The sequence below is a fragment of the Lepisosteus platostomus genome, chromosome 14 (genome assembly GCF_059453375.1).
Source record: "Lepisosteus platostomus isolate fLepPlt1 chromosome 14, fLepPlt1.hap1, whole genome shotgun sequence".
Classification (NCBI taxonomy): Eukaryota; Metazoa; Chordata; class Actinopteri; order Semionotiformes; family Lepisosteidae; genus Lepisosteus; species Lepisosteus platostomus.
Genome location: NC_142624.1, coordinates 39438367 through 39445718, shown reverse-complemented (window position 1 = coordinate 39445718; position 7352 = coordinate 39438367). Strand labels below are relative to the sequence as shown.

At 39.9% G+C, this 7352-nt stretch overlaps 1 long non-coding RNA gene across 1 annotated transcript; it reads right to left on the bottom strand.

Moving 5' to 3' along the window:
* Nucleotides 1-2505: 2505 nt before the first annotated feature.
* On the bottom strand, nucleotides 2506-6055 carry LOC148649492 (uncharacterized). Its single transcript, XR_015926551.1, has 3 exons — nucleotides 5650-6055; nucleotides 3688-3967; nucleotides 2506-2580 (listed from the first exon to the last, which is right to left on the bottom strand). It is a non-coding gene; the product is annotated as an uncharacterized LOC148649492 (long non-coding RNA).
* Nucleotides 6056-7352: the final 1297 nt, after the last annotated feature.

The window sequence follows — 7352 nt, the reverse complement described above, 5'->3', positions numbered from 1 at the left end:
ATAGAAAAATCCCAACAGGCTGATTATGGTTTCACAGGTCATTTTTACACTGTAAAAACTGTCATTTTTACATTTTTACACCTAATGCAATATGGAGATTAAAAACATGCAAAACCTACAAAAATAACAGCCACTAAAGATTAATACTTTGTAATTTAGAACATCTGCTTTATCAAAAAAGTACTTAGTCCTGAAATTGCTTGACCATTAAAGCCCTTAAGCCATTAAGAGTCAAACCACACCTGCATCTTTCAGGGAAATAGAGGCATTTCCTTTTGAAATAAAACCATGGAATACTTTCAATAATTGAGGGTCACAGCACTTGGGTCTTTAAACTCTAGTCTGAAGCATTTAAGCACTTGAGTAAGAAAGAACAATATTATTTTCATGAGGTTATTGTGAGTACACATCATTCTTATTTAACTCCTGCCAGCATTTCAGTGTTTTCAAGATGCTTAAAATCTCAAATTCTGGTTGAAAGGGTTTCCCGATTTCCACTTTGAGGCAGGTATTGATACTGGAGATTTGCTTTTGTCCAGCTGCGACGTTGCTGGACCAGTAGGCGGCACCCATCTCTCTGGACCAGAAATGCCAAACCAGGGCTGTAGAAGACATAAGCAAGGATCAGAAAAGCAGGGGCTGATCATCAGGACTCTTTCCTGAGGACAGGAATGGTACACATTGCTCATGAATAACATCTCCAGATGTGCACTCAGAAGGCTTACTGACTGCAGCTGAGGCCTCACACAAGCTCTGCTCCCAACCACAGCCTCTGCTGCGCATACTGTACACCTCTAATACCTCACCACACGTATGTGCCCAGTCTTGCGCGTGCCTTATCCTCTTGTCCTACCAAATTATGTCTGCAACAAGCCCCTGGTCTGCAGATGTTCCCTATTAAAAGGAGCCACAGTTGTTGGGGATGAGATGTTAAACTGAGCTTCAATACACTCTGCACACATTGCAGATCCCCATGGTGCTCCTTTTCCAGTTTTACAGTATGTAATTTCATATTCATTTCTATATTAATTCGTTAGTTTCACAGGGCAGATTATTATTGTTGCCTTCACCATTTCAGTAGAAGTAATAATAAATATTTTGATAAACATTTGCATACATTGAAAATGCAATGTCAACTTGAAAACCATATTTATTTAATTCCAGGGCAATTATGGTTATCCAAATCACACAAATTAAACTGGAGACTGATGCACATTAAAGCTATTCATTTAATCTGAGATCATTGCTTTGTAAAGGTGCTATATAAAACAATTGAATTATTATTATTATTATCATCAAGAGAAGAAGTCAAAACATCAGTCTAAAACATTTTTGTTCCTAGCCTTTATTGGCTTATGTAGCAATCATTTTTTTTATTAATCCTGTCTTTTTTCACAAACAACCAATTGAGGGATTGATAGACTTAAAATAAATCTAACAGTACAGTGTTAATGTAGCTTTTAAATCACGTCAGCCACAATCAGTGCATTATAATTAACAATTTGTTGAACGTGCAGCATAAATGAATGTCAGAATTAGTTTTTAAAGCAGTAGAATAAAATGAGTAATAAATAGGCTAAGCTGGACAAATTGTACTGTAATAGAAATTTTCTGAAGATTTATGGAGTGTAGAGAGATGAATGTGTTATTAACTAGAAGACAAATCCTTCTTTTCTGTTTTCTCCCAAGACTCTGTTGCCATCTATGTCATAGTTGAAAAGTCTGAGTGCCCACTCTATCCTAGGAAAATTGCTCAACTCCAGATTTTGAAATTATGATTAGCCTGCAGATGAACCGACATTAGAATGAGCTTCTTCAGCTAATAATTTAAACAACGAGCCAGTATTTCTGGACTGGAACTTCATTGTGTAACATCGAATATTGTGTATGGATGCCACAGTATGAGGCATTGCAGCATCTTCTGTCAGCCTTTCTTTCTGATTTAATTAATTATGCTGAGGTGTTGCTGAAAACATGAATGAAATATAACTTTCCTTAATGAAAGCCAACCAGGTGGAAGATCACAGTCCCACAGACATATACAGTGCATTTAATTAATGAAATCATAAATTAACCTTAATTAAGAAGAAAAATATTTAATGTTTTGTCTTAAAAATAAATATTTTATCCTTTTCCTTCATGGTTGTTGTTAGGACGTCTCTTTTTTTAGCCTTTTCTTTTATGTGACTCACACTGAAATTAACTGTAATGAAATTAAAGATGATGAAGATAATTATTATTGTTGCTGTTTGTGTAATTTCAATTTTATGTTCATCTTAGAAATGTCAACAACAATCTTTAATTGATCTAACAACCTCCTCAGTGTATCATCTCAAGGTGCTTCATAATTAAAATTAATTTCTAAAATCCTTACTATCATCAGTATCTATACATGTTGTAGTCATGTGAAATTTACATTTTGATTTTACTTTAGATATGGTGGCTGTATATATAAACGTTTACAGAAAACTACCGCGAGCTACCAGGTTTTCCTTTGCCATTACGAGTCCCACACCCCTCCCCGTCACACAGAGGACCTCCGCTCTCCTTCATACTCAACCTTCTCTCCATGCGCCCCACCTGGCAGAATAATGCAGTATTGACACATTCTCTCCTTGCCTGTGGGCTATACCTTCTCCTCTTCCAAGCCGTGTTTGTAAATGGAGAGCAAGACCAGGAATATTATTTTTGGCCCACATCCCGGGCCAAAGCTCCAAAAGGTTTGTGGGTTTCTTTTTTACCACCAGAGCAAACAGTCAATTCATTTCGCTCTGAAGACTTGGAGGGTGTCCTGGGACCCACTAGCCAGTGCGCAATTTCAGGAAAGTAGGCCTAAACAGAAAAGTATTTTACTTTTAAAAAATGTAGCTATTTATTGAAGGTGTCTTGTTTTGTGCTCTAACCTTTATTTTATATGACCTTACCATACAGCCGATCAAATGCCTGCAATACAGTAGCTCAAAACGGAGACATAAAAAGTCTTTGCTGATGAGACCCGTTTGCCCTTTGGGAGCTGTGGAGGGTAAAAGGAACATGAGCAGAGTGCCAGGCCTGCTCTTGCTTTCTTGTTGACTGTTGATTTACTGGAGAGACGGAGCCGTAACAGACCTGTTCAGCCATGCTTCCTCTGCACATCTGCTCATGGTCAACTGGCCTCTGATTTGTCTTATTAAAAAAAACATTAACCTCAACAAGAGCATTTGCGGTAGCCTCTATGTGAATGCAGACAGAGTATGAAGGACATAAAATACCTTTGTCTGAAAATACATTCGGGAATTATTACTGTATGTAGACTTACATGGAAACCTGCTATTAGTGGACAATTATGTGTTTGTGGGACAAAATGGGGGGCTGATATGCTGGGCGTTATTCACATCCAGCCCAGACACACACTGGGTCCCTCCTCTGCCCTGTGCTGAAAAAGGCAAACAGTCTGCACTGGAAGAGCTGGTGCCTTACAACACGTGTCTGAGCTCCTCCAGCACTTTAAGCAGCAGTGACTGACAGACTCACTGCTACCTGGCTGTTACTGGTCATGTCAGTGCTGGCTTTGTCTCAGCAGGAGTGTGATGGCTTCTGGCAGACGTCTTGACTGGACTCTTCATCGTATCCATCTTCTCTTTCACTGTCGGGGACGTCAGTAGTTCAGGGGAGGGTGGGAGCTGCGAGAGGTCAGCAGTGGCTCACCTGCTTAACAGACATTAACCGCAGTCTGCAGGGTAAGCCGTGGGGAGACGGCTGCCGAGTTCCAGTTCTGCTGGGCTGCTGGTCCTGGCTGCGGACCCTAAGGGAGAGCTGCGGCAGGCCCCACTCTCCTCCTCTCTCCTGCGCGCCGAGAAGGGTGAGCCCGCTCGCATGTGCTGGCTTCACCTTTGTGCCCTGGGGTAGTCTGATCTAGCTGAGCCGTATTCCTGCGGGTTCAGCGTCTTGGCAGCATTTGCTGATTGCGAGCTCTGAGTGGAGAGATCTGGCCGGCAGAACAGAAGGATTTAAAAAGGCTGAACGTCTTTCTGCGACGCAGCAGCGAAGAGATCATACATAAATTAGACATTTCAGCTTCATTGAAGGGGGGGGGGGGTTGTAAACCATTTTTCTTTATTTTTATTTGTTAAGATAAAGCATGCCTGTGCCTTGCCCCCTGATACCACATCCTGCTGTAGAGTTCATAGCTGGTACTTCAAATTCAAGATCTGCGTGTTGAATATATTCTCATTCGTTTTCAAAGGAGTGCTCACCCAGCCTCATTTTTTCTGACCGATATGATCAGAACAGTTTTATTGTCTTGATCACTCCGAGCCCTTTACAGTTATTCACATTGATCCTCGGTGCTCAGGGAAACCAGGGGTCAATTTCATGACTGGCATCTAAAGAACAGGAGCACACCTCAGGGAAAAGACTGGGTATCATTATTACCTGGAAAATTCACAATTGTGAAAAGCGCACAGTGCTGTCCACTCCTTAGGCTTAGAAGAGCACAGACACACAGAGTTGGTAACAGTGTAGCAAATAGTATTCCGTGCCGTTTGCTGACTTTTTAAAATGGGATTTTATCGTGCATTTCCAACTAAAGTGTTTGATTTATCAGAATGTAATCTATCTGCAGAAGATAGACATGTTGTATCACATTTTCAAAATGCAAAAGACCTCATTATTTTTTTTCTTTTCATATGATCAACTGAAACACTTTTTTACATAGAGCATCTGCAAGAACAGTGACAGCACGATGACATAATGACTTAGCGCCCTCTAGTGTTCAATACAAGAAACAAACTCCGATGGTTTAATTTTATTTGATGTCAGTTTCAATATGCACATGCTGAGAGTCCTGAAAAGTAATTTCTTTAAATATGTACTGATGCACAAAAGAAACATGACGTTTAGGTTTAGTGGATTTAACGAAGTCTTCTATCAGCAGATTTCAAACTAAACCACAGAAAATGTGAACAAAATCACAGATCAAAAAAGTCCAGATAAGTTTGCACTATTAAAAGTGGCACACTGTAAAAAAAAAAAAGGATTCCAAGATAGTATCGGGTATGACATGATAAAGCATAAACACAAACCTGGAAGTTATGAAATATACAGTGTACTCGGGTTGTCCACAGATGCTCTATTGGAAAAGGGTAGCTCATACCATTCAAACAATCAACAAACTTGTCTACTCACTATTTACAATGTCAATAACATTATGAGCATGCCTAGTGTGCTGCCGATATAAATCATATATTGTTGTGTTTTCGTTCACCATTAATAGAGAATACGTCTGCAGCTACTAAAAGAGTAACATGTATGTCATTCTAGAGAGTCTGTTCAGGGCAAACTGCAGGATATTTTTACATTTCACCAGTCAGTTAAAAACAATGCAGTTTTGCAGCACTATTTTTAGCAGATAATCATCGAGATTAACAGGAGAAGTATTATTTATTAATAAGTGTATATATGGCATTGTAAAGCTAGATAATGTATAAAAGCAAAACAGCTGAGTGCTGTACTTGGGATCAAATGTTACTATACTGTACTATACCACTATACCATGTTACTAAATCATTGTATTGTGATGTGACTTATTTATTAGCATTTTAAAGCAGGTCGGGGCTCTGGAGAGCTACAGTAAACAAGACCCCTGTGACAAACGGGTGTCTTACTCACAGGTCTGAAGAGGAAGATGAGGTCGAAGCCCGCGGGGAGTGGCGTCCTGTCCGGAGCGAGTCCCCGGCTTGCCTGGATGGGCTTCAGCTCCCCGCAACCCTGACCTGGACTCAGCAGCTTGAAGACCTGCGGCTGGATGTGCGAGGCGGGCCTGTCCTTGGCGAGCGGGTTGATGATCAGACTCCTCACAGCACAGGGCCTCTCTCCGTTCCGCTAAAACGAGATTAGCACTTCAGCAACAAAGAGCTGCGTGGCCAAACTTGGTCGTCTCGCAAAGCCAACTGTTTTTACCTCTCATACACTGCTGGATTTCCTATACTGTACGCCGCCATGTCTTAACATTGTGGAGGGAGAAGAAGACGACGCTATGAATGAGCTTCATTAAATGGTACCCAAAATGATCCCAAAAAAAGGGAAAAATATATTAACCTTGAATCAACAGGAACTGGGTTTTCGTCAACATTTTCCAAAAAAAAGACTGTACTTTTTTGATAGGTGAGGAAGGTAATGAAAATGAAGCGTTTTAGTGGTCTTGGAGGTAAGCATAACTGCCAGAGCTTTTAAACACTATCCCCCCAACTTTAATCATTTCGTGGACATACTAAAAGGCTTTATGGAACAAAAAAACACTTCCAGAAGTACCAGAATAATGCATTCCAATTAATCAGTTAATTAATGTGGTTTTAGATCCACACAGTGAGACAGTGACAAATATTGCGGACACTTCTATGAAGTTGAAGACAATTGTGAAGTGAACACCTAATTTGTCAAAAGGACCCTTTTGTTAGCAAAAATACTTTGGATTTGGTCGTAACGCAGCTTATAAAAAATCTGTAAAAGTTTCCATGAGGCAACAATGTCTTTTACAGTAAAGCCATAGTGCACCCAGGGGATAGAGGCATTCCAGTTCTAAACTGCGGAACTGACAATGGTGTGATACTGTATTCTGGTGTCAATATAATAGGATTATTGTAAAACGGCTTGTGTAATTCTCATCACATTGTGCTCTTGATGTCACAGCAGCTTCTCCCATTGTTAACACACAGACACCGGTATGATGAACACACAGTTTCAAGGGCAACAGTGCATCTGGACTACACCTGTTTGTTGTGTCACATCATCATTGGATGTGAAAGACAAAGGGAGAAATGGTAAACACTTTATAACACCAAATCACAAAGCAAAACTATAACACTTAACTGAAGAGCATACAGTACTTCATAAGACTGTTTTCCCATGAGAGGCCATTCGACCCATTCAGCAGGTGTAGTTAGCAATAGTTACGTGATACCAGGGTCTCTCTCATGCAGTTTATTTAAGAAGCCAGTGTATCAGCGTGGCTGCATAGCTTTTTCAGACTCCCTCTAGGCAGTATTATTATGTATTAATTTGTCATTATAGTTTATCATATGTCTTTACCTTGCAATCTTTATATGGTTGTACAGTGTCTCCTGTAAAACTGTTTTAAATGTCCACTGCTTCATTTCCTGATAGAATATCATCAGGACCTGGAGATTTCTTCATCTTAAAGTCTTCTAGTACCTTAAGACTTCTGCCTCTTCTGTGTTCATATTATTTAATATGCAACTTTATCTTTCCTCAGTCTGAGGCATGTTGTTGATATCATCCTTGGTAATCCCTTGAGCGAAATAATCATTTAATACATTAGTCATTTCCCTTTTTATATTCTAAAAGTCTCCTAA